General features: G+C 36.8%; 2 protein-coding genes across 4 annotated transcripts in view; one reads left to right on the top strand and one right to left on the bottom strand.

The window, feature by feature from the left end:
- The window catches only part of ECM2 (extracellular matrix protein 2, female organ and adipocyte specific), a 35,224-nt gene extending 26,370 nt beyond the window's left edge, over positions 1-8,854 (bottom strand). The window contains exon 1 of one of the 2 annotated variants that reach the window (XM_012651826.1): positions 8,798-8,854. The gene's annotated coding sequence lies outside the window, so the exon portion shown is untranslated. The remainder of the gene's footprint in view (positions 1-8,797) is intronic. The other variant, XM_012651825.1, reaches the window with a different exon arrangement.
- Positions 1-14,632, top strand: part of CENPP (centromere protein P) — a 236,502-nt gene that overhangs the window by 186,893 nt on the left and 34,977 nt on the right. The window lies entirely within an intron of this gene.

Here is a 14,632-nt window from a genome sequence, read left to right as displayed (position 1 = left end):
ATTCAGTACAATAACGTGCTGTGTGAGTTTGTAGCCTAGGAGCAACAGGTTACACCAGAAAGCCTAGGTGTGTAGTAGGCTATGCCATCTAGGTTTGTGTAAGTACACTCTATAATGTTCACATGACGAAATTGCTTAACAACACATTTCTCAAAATGTATCCCCATCCTTAAGAGACACATGGCTATAATCTGTTGATGTCCAGATGCTACTATCTTAGAGGTCTGCTTCATAACCTAAGGCAAGCTGTGGGAAATTTCAAGGACATCTAAATGGAAAACCATGTGCTGGGGCTAATGCATGCATTCCTCAAGCCACAGTGTCTACCACCCAAATGTTTAGGAAATGCAGGCTGATCAGTTTTAAGTCTGGCCAAATATTATGATCTTCTCTCAGTAGAATACTATGATTGTAGCAAACACAGGGTTGCTACCCTGGGTCCTTGGCCTAGATACAGCTGTCAGTAACTGACCTATTTTTAATATTCTGCTGTATTTTCCAACACTCATGGCCTGTGGCAAAGGAGAAAAAAATATTCTGGCATATGATATATCCCCTGAAGGTCAAGACTATGGGCACTGTTTTGTGGAGGTTGCCATCCCTGCATTGCCATAACAACATTCCTGCCGGTTGGATAACTAGTAACCAGAGCAGCTCCATGAAGGCAATTCTTATAGAGGCTATGAAGTTACATCATAGTCACTTCCTAGAGAACTTGTCAGCCATTGCACCAGTATTGTGACAAAACTTAACAAATCTAACTTCACTTCTAGCCAAGATGGAGTAACAACAACCAGATATACCTTCCTACTTGAAAGAACTTAAAAATAGGACAAAATATATGAAACGTTTTCCAAACATTAAACATAGAGCAGATCAGGACAGTGATCCCTGAGAGGAAGGCACGTCAAAATCGCTGATAGCCCTATGGTTGACCTGCTTACTGCCTAGAGAGAATTTCCAGACACAGGAAGGGAACCCAGGCAGAGCCCAGTAGTCTCCCTGAGTTGAAAAGAAAGAGCTGGGAATCTGAGGACACCAAAGAGACTAGTGTTCACAGGGCAGAGTATGGAGAGGTGAGAGCTAGCCCGGAGAAAGCCTTTCAGGAATCTCAGGTCTTCAATTGAGTACTGAATAGCACATGTGTGTGAATAAACTACTCAAGACCAGGGAAAGAACTACCTGAAAGGACAAAGGAAAAAAATCCCTGGAGCTTAAAAAACCAGAAAGAGTTTGTGTTCCACTAGTTGGAGTGGAAAACCTTGTAATTCACGGGCATCTCAAAAAGGCATTACCTCAGTAGAGGAAAATAATTAGCCATAGGCTAGAGTCTGCTCTGATCCCATTTAACAAACCTTAAAAGCAAGGCTTTCTAAAAGAATCAAACAATAACTTAACCGTGTCCCAGAGCACCCAACAAGTGTTTTGGAATCCATTGTAAATTTGCCAGGCACACAAATAAACAGGAAAAGTTGACCCATAATGATGAGAAAAATCAATCTATTGAAACCAATCCAGAAATGACATTGCTGATATAATTATTAAGTAAGTCTTTAAAAGTTACTATACCTATATTCCATATGTTCAAGAGGTAGAGAAAAGATTAACCATGCTAAATGGAAACATGGAAGATATTTTTAAAAATCCAAACCAAACTTTTTTTTTTTCAGGACAGAGTCTCACTCTGTTGCCCCAGCTAGAGTACAGTGGCGTCATCACAGCTCACTGTAACCTCAAACTCCTAGGCCCAAGCAATTCTCCTGCTTCAGCTTCCCAAGTAGCTGGGTCTACAGGTACGCACCACTATGCCCGGCTAATTTTTTCTATTTTTTGTAGAGATGGAGGTCTTGCTCTTGCTCAGGCTGGTCTCAAACTCCTGGCCTCAAGCAGTCCTCCCATCTCAGCCTCCCAGAGTACTAGGATTACAGGTGTGAGCCCCAAGCCCAGCCTCCAACTTTTAAAGATGAAAACTAGAATGTGAGAGAGGAAAAATATATACTACAAGGAATGAATAGCACATTAAGCATTGCAAAAAAAAAATCAGTGAACTTGTTTTCAAGAGCTACAAAAGACAAAAGCCACAATTATCATCCAAAATTTCAACACTCTTGTCTCAAATATTAATTTTAAAAATAGTAGACAGGGCCGGGCGCGGTGGCTGACGCCTGTAATCCTAGCACTCCAGGAGGCCGAGACGGGAGGATTGCTTGAGCTCAGGAGTTCGAGACCAGCCTGAGCAAGAGCGAGACCCCGTCTCTACTATAAATAGAAAGAAATTAGCCAAACAACTAAAAATAGAAAAAATTAGCTGGGCACAGTGGCGCATTTCTGTAGTCCCAGCTACCCGGGAGGCTGAGGCAGGAGGATCACTTGAGCCCAGGAGTTTGAGGTTGCTGTGAGCTAGGCTGACGCCACGGCACTCTAGCCCGGGCAAGAGAGTGAGACTCTGTCTCAAAAAAAAAAAAAAAAAATAGTAGACAGATTGCAAATTAAAATGAGATACTACTACACATCTATTAGAATGTCTAAAATCCAAAACACGACACCCAGTGCTGGTCAGCATGTGGAGCAGTAGGAACTCTCATTCATTGCTTGTGGGAGTGCAAAATAGTACAGTCACTTTGGAAGACAGTTTGGCAGTTTCTTACAAAACTAAACTTACTCTTGCCATACAATCCAGCAGTCATGTGCCTTTGTATTTACTCAGATGAGTTGAAAATCTATGTCTACACAAAAACCTGCACACAGATGTTTATAGGTGCTTTATTCATAATTACCAAAACTTGGAAGCAATCAAGATCTTCTTCAATAGGTGAATGAATAAACAAATCATAATTGTTGGTACATCCAGATAATGGAATATTATTTATCTCTAAAAAGAAATGAGGAATCAAGCCACAAAAAGACACAGAGAAGCCTCAAATACACGATACTAAGTGAAAGAAATCCAAAATCTGAAACAGCTATATATTGTACGATTCCAACTCTGTGACATTCTGGAAAGTGCAAAACTATTCAGGCAGTAAAAGATCAGTGGTTGCTAGGACTTGGGATGAGGAGGGTTGAATAGGTGGAGCACAGAGGATTTTTAGGGCAGTGAAACTATTCTGATACCCTACAGCCGGCCCTTTGTATCATGAGTTCCGCATCTGCCAATTCAACCAACCACGAGTCAAAAATGTACTTAGGCCTACTGTGGTTGCATCTGTACTAAACATATACAGACTTTTGTTTCTTTGTCATTAGTCACTAGCCAGTACAGTACAACAACTATTTGCATAGGCTTTACATTGATTTTGGCATAAGTAATTTCTCATAAGAGATGATTTGAAGTACACAGGAGCACATGTGTAGGTTATATGCAGATACTACATCATTTTACGTAAGGGACTTGAGCATCCTCAGATTTTGGTATCCTTGAGGAGGAGTCCTGGAACCAATCCCCATAGATACCAAGGGACTATGGTACTATAAAGGTGGATACATGTCATTAAACATTTGTCAAATCTCATATAATATACAATACCAAGAGTGAAACCTCATGTAAACTATGGACTTTGGATGATAATGTCAGTATAGGTTCATCAGTGGTGTGAGGTGTTGATTGTCAGGGAAGGGGTATATGGGAGTTCTATACTTTCCACTCAGTTTTGCTGTTAACCTAAAACTGCTCTAAAAAATAAAGTCTACTTTAAAAATTGTAGACAGAATATCAATAAGGATTTAGAAGATTTTAACACTATCACCCTATTTGTTCTAATTGTCCTAATTATTTGTCCTATTTGTCCTGATAATTATAGGTATATACAAATTTAGAATTGTTATATCTTTCTGGTGCTTTCATCATTAGGTAGATAATTTCAGTGTCTCTAGTAGTGCTTTTACCATAAGATCTACTTTGTCTAATATTAACATAGGTGCTTTCTTTTGGTTAATGTCTGCTTGATATATTTTTTGCATCACTTTACTATCAATCTTTCTTTCTTTTAATATTTTCAATATATTTTCTATTGGTAGCATATCAGGGGGTTTTTTAATGCCATCTGACAGTCTTTGTCCTTTAATTGGTACATTTAGTCTATTCACATTTAATGTAATACTTGATATGTTTAAGTCTACTTTCTGTTTGCTTTTTATTTGTCCTACCTTTTTTAGTTGTTCTGTTTTCTTTTTTTAATTGTGAACAATGTTATGCAATTTAATTTGTCAATTTAGATGAAACGAACACATTTCTGGAAAGATACAAATTAATAATACACAAAAATAAATAGAAAATCAAATAAGATTTTGCCCTCTATTGCCTGTTTTCTTTTTTTTTAATTGATTGCTTGGTTTTTATTATTTCCTTAGTAATTATTTACCATTCTGTTCTTTGTAGAGATTACTACATACATCCTTGACTTATCAAAGTCTAATATAAATTAGTACCTTTACCTCTTCCTGAATAACGCAAGAACCAGGATGAACTATCCAGTTATCCCATCCCAGCACATATTCTGTTTTTCTCATTTATTTTGATTCTCTATATATTTTAAACCCTCAAAGGATTGATATCATCATTTTGTCAAAGTTCATTTAGACCAGGCCTTTTTAACCTTGGCACTGTTAACATTTTGAGCTAGATAATTCTTTTTTGTTGAGAGCTGGCCTGTGTATTAGAGGATATTTAACAGCATCCCTGACTTCTAACAACTAGATACCAACAGCACCTTCCCCCCAGTTGTGACAACCAAAAATGTTTCCAAATGTAATGTGCCCCTCAGTTGAGAACCACTTATTTAGATTTACCTAAACATTTATCCTTTTTGTTTTTCTCATTCCTTCCTGTATCTCCAATCTTCTATCAGGATTATTTTCTTTCTGATTAAAGAACACTTTTTAGTAGTTTCTTTTATGCAGGTCTGTTGATGATTAATTCTTTTTTATTTATCTGAAAATGTTTATATATGACTTTCATTCTGAAAGGATATATTTGCTGGATATAGAATTCTAGGTTGATAAATGTTTTCTTCCAGCGTTTTAAAAATATGATTTCTTTTCTCTCTTTTTTTTTTTTTTCTTTTCTGAGAGACAAGGTCTTGCTAAGTTCCCTGGGCTAAACTCCTGGCCTCAAGCAATCCTCCCACTTCAGCCTCACAAGTAGCTCGAACTACAGGCATGTCGTACCACACCCAGCTGAGTTTTTTTTTTTAAATTACTTTTTAGAGATTGGGGGGGAGGTCTCACTGTGTTGCCCAGGCTGATCTTGAACTCCTGGCCTTGGGCAATCCTTCTGCCTCAGTCTCCTGAGTAGCTGGGACTACAGGTATGAGCCACCATGCCCAGCTTGAAGATACAATTTCTGTGTCTTCTTTTTTCCATTGATTCTATTGAGAAGTGATCTCTCAATCCAATTATTTCTCCTTTAAAATTAACTTTTTTCCTGGCTGCTTTTAAGATATTCTCATTGCCTTTGGGTTTTGGCTATTATGCTCTGGAGTATAAAAGTATGATTTTCTTGTTTTTATTCTGTTTGGGATTCATAGCACTTCTTGAATTTATAGGCCTGATTTTGTTCATAAAATTTGGAAACTTCTCAGCCCTAATCTCTTTAAATAGTACTTCACCTTTCCCTCTCCTCTTTCTTTCTAGAGCTACAGTTACATGCATAGTAGCCTTCTCATTGTGTCTTTAATGTCACTTTCCCCTCCTTTGTCCTTCTGTCACTCCGTGATTCATCCTGGTTATTCTCTGTACTTATCTTCTGGTTCATTAACACTCTCTTCAGCTATGGTTTATCAGGTATTAAGTCTATCCATTCACTTCCTTGTTTCTTTTATTGTATTCTTTTAGTTTTCAAGTTTTCAGTGGGTTCTTTTTATTGTTTACTATCTCTATTGAAATTATTATGCTCCTCTCTCATCTTTCACTTTTGTGAACATATTGATCACACTTGTTTTAAAGTCTGTGTCTGAAGACCAGGTTTTCTGGATCTTCTTTGTGTCTGTTTTTATTGTCTGTTGTTTCTTTAGGTTTTTAGCCATGTTATTTTGTCTCTTCATATGCCTGATGAGCTTTGATTGGGTGCCAGCCATTGTATATGAAAAATTATGAAAATACTTTGAGGACTAGGATGATGTATTCTCTATCCAAAGAGGACATACATATGCTTTGGGCATGAGATTAAGGACACTACCAGTCATATATTGAATGATTTGAAGCTAGGCCTCACCATGTCCAATTAATAATTGCATTTTGCGTCCAACCCAAAGCCTGCTCATTTCACCAGCATTACTTTTCCTCACCATCAACCACCCATCCCCTGCTTGCTTGGCCCTGTTTCTTTGTTTCCCTCTAGCCTCATGAGGCTGTTTTAAAGTTCTGCTAATCTTCTCAACCACCTCTGCTGGAATCCACAGATAGTTCCAGAAGAAAAGCTCTTCCAGACCTCTCTGGGTTTCAGTCCTATTCCAAATATCGGCCCTGTTGTTTTTCTCACCTTTTCTAGTTATTCTCAGCAGGTTTAATGGTTTGACTTCCTTGTCCGCCACTATCAGAAGTAGAAGCCCCCTCAGATTCATCTTATTTCTTTCAGAAATATATCTTTCTCTCAAGGAATATTGTAGGTTGTAAAATTTCGTGGTTCTTATATGTCTTAAAATATCATTCTGTTTAGTTGGAAATAGAACTTTGGTTTCAAAATCATTTTCCTTTAATATTTTACAGATACTATTTTCTTATATTTAGTGTTGCTATTAAGGAATTTGACTTGAATCTGATTCTCATCCCTTTATAAGAAACCTTTTTTCTTTCTATAGAAGTTTTTTTCAAATTTTCAACATATCTTTGATATTCAGAAGTTTTACTACAGTGTGCCCCAGTATAGGTGATAGTGGTTGTTTATTTATCCTTCTTGGGATCTTTTAAACTAAAAACTTCTTTCTTTCCCGTACAAACTCTCTTTACTCAGTTTTTCCCATGCCTATTGAAGGCTACATTTGCCTCTTTAAATTCATCCCCATCTTCCCTTCATCTGCGAAGGACTTCTCATAGTTTCTGTCCCACCAGGAGCTCCCCTTTTTATTTCCTAGTGAAGATATATATTCACGTATTTATTTGTTTGTGATATATCTTCTGTTATTTCTAGGGATTTGATAAGAGGAGAAGAGGGCACGATGTCTGCTCAGTTTGCCCTCTTGAATCTTAGTAGTTCTTTTTATAACTTCTTCTGCCAGAATCATCCTCCTCTAGTCAGGTTTCACTTGTTTCATGTTCCAACTTACCACCTCGTCACCTTAGCTGAACAAATGGCAGCCTCTAAGATATCTTCATGTCAGCTGACCTCAGCATACAGACGTTTTTTTGTATATATGTACATTAATTACTGTAGTCATTTCAGAACTATTACTGTAAGTCATTGAAATGTAACTATATCTGAAAAACTTTTTGTAATCTATTTTAGTTTTAGAAAAACTAACATACAGAATATAAAGAAGGAGCAAATCCATTAGCTGACTGGCACCTGAAATCATGAAAATCAATTCAGAGAGCAATGTATAGTATGTTGGAAAGGAATAGCAACAGCAGCAGGGGAAAACAATATGAAAAACTGAACTGGAAGACAGGATAGAACTAGAATTTGCTGAGTGGCAGGGCAGGTGGCTTCTGACGGACATCATAAATGCTCTGTATTGCATAAAGTGTGTACATTGAAATTTTCTTGCTTTGACGATCATATGTGCAGACCCTCCATCCTGTTGTGAGGAGTCAGGCTCTGGATCTGAGTGCTCTGGAGTTACACTCTCATGAGGGTCTCAGGCATCCTGCTGTCCCTGGACCCCCTATAAGCACTCACATATGGGGCATTGCCTGAGTGAGTGCTTAGGAAAGAACGTTCCAACTGTGGCCAGGCTGAGCACACCCCTCCCTCCCAGTATCCTCATCCTGGAAACCACCTCTCTTAGCCTGTCTTTTTTCCCCCCAAACTGACCCACTTTTATTTATCCAGAAATCTAAATAAATATGTACACAAAGAAATTTACAGAGCTATCTTAATTTTGACAAAAATCAGTATCTAAATTGTCTCATTGAAATGTTTAAATAAATTTTATGAAATGGCCCCTCCATACTAATTTTATAATCGATGCTTAGGCCTTTGTTATTTTCAGTCATTTGTGTAATTTTGCTTTGTGTTTAATATTTGCTTTAATAAACAACTTCATAAATGAGTACATAGAGGTAAATTTTCTGGCACTCTAGTCACAGTATCATTTTTATCAAGTATATTTCTTCCTCTGGCACTTATTGTGTTTATCCAAACATTAAGTATCGTCTAAAAACGCTGATTAACTTATTTTCTCCATTTAAAGTTTTTCATCAGTTGTCTTAAGTAAACTATAGAAATATTAATTTAGAATTTTAAACTTCTACACGGATCCCTGAGATGTCTGTTATCTCTTTTCACTTCATTGAACATGTTTAAAATGAAAAACATTTTTAATTAATCATTTATGTTCTTTTAGGGCTTAAAAATTGAAAAAAAATGAAATTTTCAAACCAGTTTATACTTCTATTAAGCACATAATTCTATCTAAACATATAAAAATAATTTAATCTTAATGCTGTAAAGTTTTAAATACTTGGGAAGTACATCCTGAAAAACACAAGTAAACAGAATAATAGATACTTTGAACTTTTAAAATCTATTAGTAAAGAGCTAATTTACTGAAGGCTTAAACATATTTGCAACACAAAATACCCAAATATTAAAACCATTCCACATGCTTTAGTAGAAACTTAAAATTTAAAACTTTTTTACCTGGAAATCTAAACTAAGTAGGCTTTGCTTGGTGTCATTTAAGTCTCCAGCTGAAAATGAAACAAAATCAGAGCTTTCTTTAAAAACAAAGAACAGAAGGGAATGTTGAAAAATGCTAGCTGACTTCTTAGTAAAATCTAAAATAACTGCCTCCCTTGGGGATAAATGCCTTCCAGTGCTTTGTGCAGAAAATCAGCCAAGAAAGTAACCAGGGAAAATGGTTACCAAGGGAAATTTTTTTTTTAATCATAGGAAAAGTGGAAAACAGGGGCGGGGAGGGGAAGTAGCCTTTCGTTTGTAGCCTCGAAAGACACAGTTGGAAGCACAAAGATGAGCTTGATTAAGAAATCTGTGGTTTTCACAGACTATTGGCTTTTAAAAAAATCTTAATGTTCATTGTTCATGCTAGCCAGTATGATATCATTTGAGCCTTATCAGACTATAGGAATGATACTCTTGTTCAACTGAAGGCTGTATATATCTAGAGTTTCTTTTTAATCAGGTTAATGTTATTTAACTCTCTCATCTCTCTACTTGCCCACCCCAGTATCCCCCACAATATTGTTAAAACAAAAAGCAATTACATATTAATGTCATTGGAAATCATGTAACTTATAAGTATGAAATAATAAAAAGCAATGTGCAAAGGAGCTGTGAGGCTCCTAATTATAATCTGTTACTCTGGCAATTAGTTGTCTACTTTGGCCTTATTTTCTTCATCTGCAAATGAGCAAGTTAGAGACAAGTCAGGATTCTGAGCCCAACCCTGCTGCTTATGGGGGAACTTGAGTCAAGTTACTTAATGTTTCTGGCTAAAGTTCATTTTTCTGTAAAACTGGGATGATAATACGTACCTTTCAAATTTTTCTGAAAAGAAAAGTAATAATATATATAAAAGGCCTAACTCAGTGCTTGTCCTAGACTCAGTAATTGCAGAATTATTTCAAAAAATTTTATGTCCTTATTTCAGAGGTCCAAATTATTTGGCAAAGAGGAGCTAAATCTTTGTTTGAATTACCTAGATAGACCAAATCAAGGTTTTATAAAATGACCTGGATAGACTGAATCAAGATGGTGGACTGAATCAAGATTTGGGCCACCCAAACACCTAAAATAATGAAAACTATATTTGTTTTAAAAAGGTAAAACGTACTGCAAAGATAATAGAAGACAATTAATGTCAAGAAATTCTTTAAAGACTAAAGGCCGACAGGGTCCTTCTGAAAGAAGACACCACAGCCTAAAACATATGGGAGAGGACAGCCCTGGGGGTGTTCCAGGTTTGGAAGTTAGAGATCCTGGGAACAGTAGGTAGGTTCAAAAACTGCACTCAAAGTAGCAGGGAAGATGACCCCAGTCCTGTTGATGTCTCCATGATTTGTTCTAAATATTAGACATTTGCCCCCACATTAGAACCCTTGTGCTCATCTGTTTGGCCTAGAGGTGGACAGTGAGGTGGGTGGCTGGTGGAGCAGGGAGCCCCCATATTCAGAATCCAAACTAGCTACTAATACAACCCAGCTGCGAGCACAAACTTGACAAGTTCCACCCATATGTTCAGAGCTTCTAGTCAGTGTTTTAATCCTGTATTCTTAATCATGAGCAGATAGCTAGGATTACTAAACATTTGGGAAGATTCTAACATTAACATTGAGAATCTCCCCCCACCATACATATGCACATCAGAAAAGAAAACTTTGGAGACTGAAAGTTTGATTACACACATGAGAAACTCAATAGTCATGTTAGGAGCTAAAGCTAAGGAAGCCTCCTAAAAAATAGGGCTTGAAAGGCAAAGAAGTAGCTAGAAAACAGAAGAGAAAAGATATAATTAAGGACCAGACAAGGAAGTTTAGTGTCTAGTTAGGAGTTCCAGAAAAAGAAACAGAGAAAATTGTGTAAATCAATGAAGAAACAATTTAAGAAAATGTCCTGGAATTAAAGGACACAGATTTCCTGTATGAAAGGGCCCACTGAGTGTTCAGTGTTATAGATGAAATTAGACGGATATCCAAGGCACATAATTATGCAACTTAAGAATACTGAGACAAAGAGAAAATCCTGCATACTTGCAGAGACAAAAGTAAATCAGAGGATCTGGATTAGAATGTTTTCAGGCTGCTGAACAGCAACTCTAGAAACAAGAAGATAATGGATAAATACCTCTGAAACTCTGAAAGAAATTTGTTTTTCTCAACTAAAGAGCCATTACAAGACAGCTGGGCGCAGTGGCTCACGCCTGTAATCCTAGCACTCTGGGAGGCTGACGGGGGAAGATCGCTTAAGGTCAGGAGTTCGACATGAGCCTGAGCAAGAGCAAGACCCCATCTCTACTAAAAATAGAAAAATTAGCCAGGTGAGGTGGCATGTGCCTGTAGTCCCAGCTACTCAGGAGTTTGAGGCAAAAGGATCGCTTGAGCCCAGGAGTTTGAGGTTGCAGTGAGCTGTGATGATGCCATAGAACTCTACCCAGGGTAAAAGAGCAAGACTCAGTCTTAAAAAAAAAAAAAAGGTCATGACAAGACAAAAAGAAAATGAGTACACAAATGGGCAAAAGCCATTAAATGGGCAGTTCACAGAATAGGAAATGTCAGTGGTCAATAAACAGAAGAAAATAATTTCTCAGCCTCAGTAATAGCCAAGAAACGTACATTAAAACATACATTTTTCACTATCAGTGAAGTGTCGATGACAAAAATATGGGGGTAGAGCTTGTACATCAGTATTTTTGAAAATTATCCAAATAATTCCAACATGCAATGAGGCTTGAGGATCACTGCTAATCAAAAATCATGGCCTGATTTGAAACACACACATTGGTTTTTGGGAAAAAAAAGTGCTGTTGACATGCTGTGTTGGCCAGTGTGTGGGGCAAACAGAAATGCTCATGTTCTTTGAGAACAGTTTAACAGCAGCTACACTGTCTGTCCCAGCATTTCATTTTAGGAATCCATTATAGAAACACATCTTTCTTGCAAAAGTATGCCTCCAGGGAAGTACTCTGAAGCACTGTAACCATGGATTAAAAAAAAAAAAAAAAGTTGTGTATTGGTAGAGAATAATGGGCTTACCATAAAGCAATTTGGAGAGACTGAAGTAACTCCATTAATATCAGCATGCATAGTTGGCCAGAGTATACCAAGAGGGGAAAAGAGATTTTCAAACCATACATGTATTATGGTCTTATCTTCTTTTGATGTATGTAATTTAGTATATTACTAGAGAACAAATTGGAAGGAATAAACAACAAACTGTTTGTTAACAGTAGTTATCTCTGGGTAATGGAATAATGGGGAGACTTTTACTATGTAATTCTGTATTTTTTATAATGTTTTGAGCTTTTTATAAACAGATCAGAAAAGAATAGTTTTTAAGAAGAATATAAGCAATCATAAAAAGAAGTAACTCTTAAAGTAACAGCATTGAGGAGTACCAATAACTACCATGCTAAGATTGACATGATTGCAAAAAACCAAATTTTATCATTTCTGAGGTCCCTGCTCTACAATTTTGTGGTTTAATGGACTGTTACATGAGTCCTTTTGCAGAAACTATTTTAACCACACTAGCACATGGAAAATTCTGGTATTATGTTTTCTCCTACCCCTTTTATTATTGCAGACATGGTTATGTCCTGAAACTTGGCTCTGACAACACTCTGTGGGAGTGTGGTGTTGGTCACCAAAAGGACATAAGCAGAGCAAGCATTACCCATGCCACAAGATTATTTGCCTGTGAGGATTTAGACTCCAGAACATTTCCTTCAGATGCCATTTGTTTTAAGTAATGTCACCTTTTCGGTATTTTTCCGTTGTGGTCTAGAGTACCAGTGAGTTTTTCTTTTAAGGGTGCAATTGCTTACCGTATGACAACCTTGTAGATATTCATACCCAAATAAAGCTAAATTTTGGAAATTTTAAGTAGGGCCATACTCAGAAACAGGAGTCTTATCTTGCTTTAGGCCTGTTCTAGAGCTAAACCTCCCTTCCTCAGGCCAAATGTCTTTTAAACTAACTCACACTGAAGTGTGACAGTTGCTTTATTTCCACAGTTAAAAATTTCAGTTTTCTATATCTAATACTGACACATTGGATTATTCTACCAACCTTCTCACTGAGTGAGGTAACTAAAAAAGCTAGATTACATGTAGAAACATCTGAAAATCATCAATAAAATGAGAAGATAGTGTGGAATCACTGGGCCCAGATCTGGGAAATTACTATGAGCAGCCTTTTGCCCTGGGATTGTTTGCCAGAAATATTAAAGAGTAAAAATATCAGCGAAATAACAAATATATAGAAGATCAGCAATGCCAAAAGTTGAGGCTTTTTTCTTTTCTTTTAATCCATCACGTCAAATACTTATCATTCATTCCTATTCATTCCTCTTGTCTAACTGAAACATTGTACCCTTTGACCACAACATCTCTCCATTCACCCACCCCAGCCTCTAGTAATCAGTGTTCTACTCTCTGCTTCTAGGAGTTAGGTTTTTTTTTTTTTAGATTCCACATATAAGTGAGATCGTGCAGTATTTGTCTTTCTCTGCTGGCTTATTTCAGTTAGCATAATGTCCTCCAGGTTTATCCTGCAAGTGACAGTGTTTCCTTCTTTTTAATGACTGTATAGTATTCTATTGTGTGTAAATACCACACTTTCTTTATCCATGCATTCACTGATAGACACTTAGGTTGTTTTCATATTTGGCTCTTGTGAATAGTGCTGTAATAAACATGGGGGTGCAGGTATCCCTTTGATTTACTGGTTTCTTTTACTTTGGTAATACCCAATAGTGGGATTGCCAGATCATATGTTAGTTCTATGTGATTTTTTAGAAATCTCCATACAGTTTTCCATAATGGCTGTATAATTTACATTCCCACAAACAGTGTACAAGCATTCCCTTTTCTCCTCACCAACACTTTCATCCTCACCAACACTTGTTATCCTTTGTGTTTTTGATAATACCCATTCTAATAAGTGTGAGGTGATTGTGGTTTTAATTTGTATTTTCCTGATGATTAGAGATGTTGAGCATTTTTCATATACCTATTGGCCATTTATATGTCTTCTTTTGAGAAATGTCTTTTAAGGTCCGTTGGGTTTTAATTTTTTAATCGGGTTATTTCTTTTCTTGCTATTGAGTTATTTATATATTTTAGATATTAACCACTTATCAGATGTATAGTTTGCAAATATTTTCTCCCATTCTGTAGGTTGTCTTTTCACTCATTTGCTTGTTTCCTTTGCTGTGCATAACCTTTTTAGTTTGACATAGTCCCATTGTCTATTTTTGCTTTTGTTACCTGTGCTTTTCAGGTTATAACCAAAAAAATCATTGCTCAGACCAATGCCATGGAGCTTTTCCCCTACATCTTCTTCTAGTGGTTTCATAGTTTTGGGTCTTACATTCAAATCTTTAATCCATTTTGAGTCAATTTTTATTTATGGTGTGACATAAGAGTCTAATTTAATTTTGCATGTAGATATCTAGTTTTCCCAGCACCATTTATTGAAGAAATTGTCCTTTCCCCATTATGTGCTCTTGGCAGCTCTGTCAAAAAACAGTTGGCTATAAATGCATGGATTTATTTCTGGGCTCTCTATTCTGTTTCATTGGTTTCTGAGTCCATTTTTATGCCAATATCAAGTTGTTTTGGTTATTAAAGCTTTGTAGTATATTTTGACATGAGGTAGTGTGATGCTTTCAGCTTTGCTTTTTTTGATCAAGATTGCATTAGCGACAGTGATCTAGCACCTCTTATACTTTCCTGGATTAAACTTAAGCCCATTATCCAAAGTGGGGCACCACAAGAGCAGAAGAACGGGATCCATT

The sequence above is a fragment of the Propithecus coquereli genome, unplaced genomic scaffold, assembly GCF_000956105.1.
Source record: "Propithecus coquereli isolate 6110/MARCELLA unplaced genomic scaffold, Pcoq_1.0 Scaffold370, whole genome shotgun sequence".
NCBI lineage: Eukaryota > Metazoa > Chordata > Mammalia > Primates > Indriidae > Propithecus > Propithecus coquereli.
The sequence above is the reverse complement of the archived record's forward strand: the minus strand, read 5'-3'. Positions and strand labels throughout refer to the sequence as shown.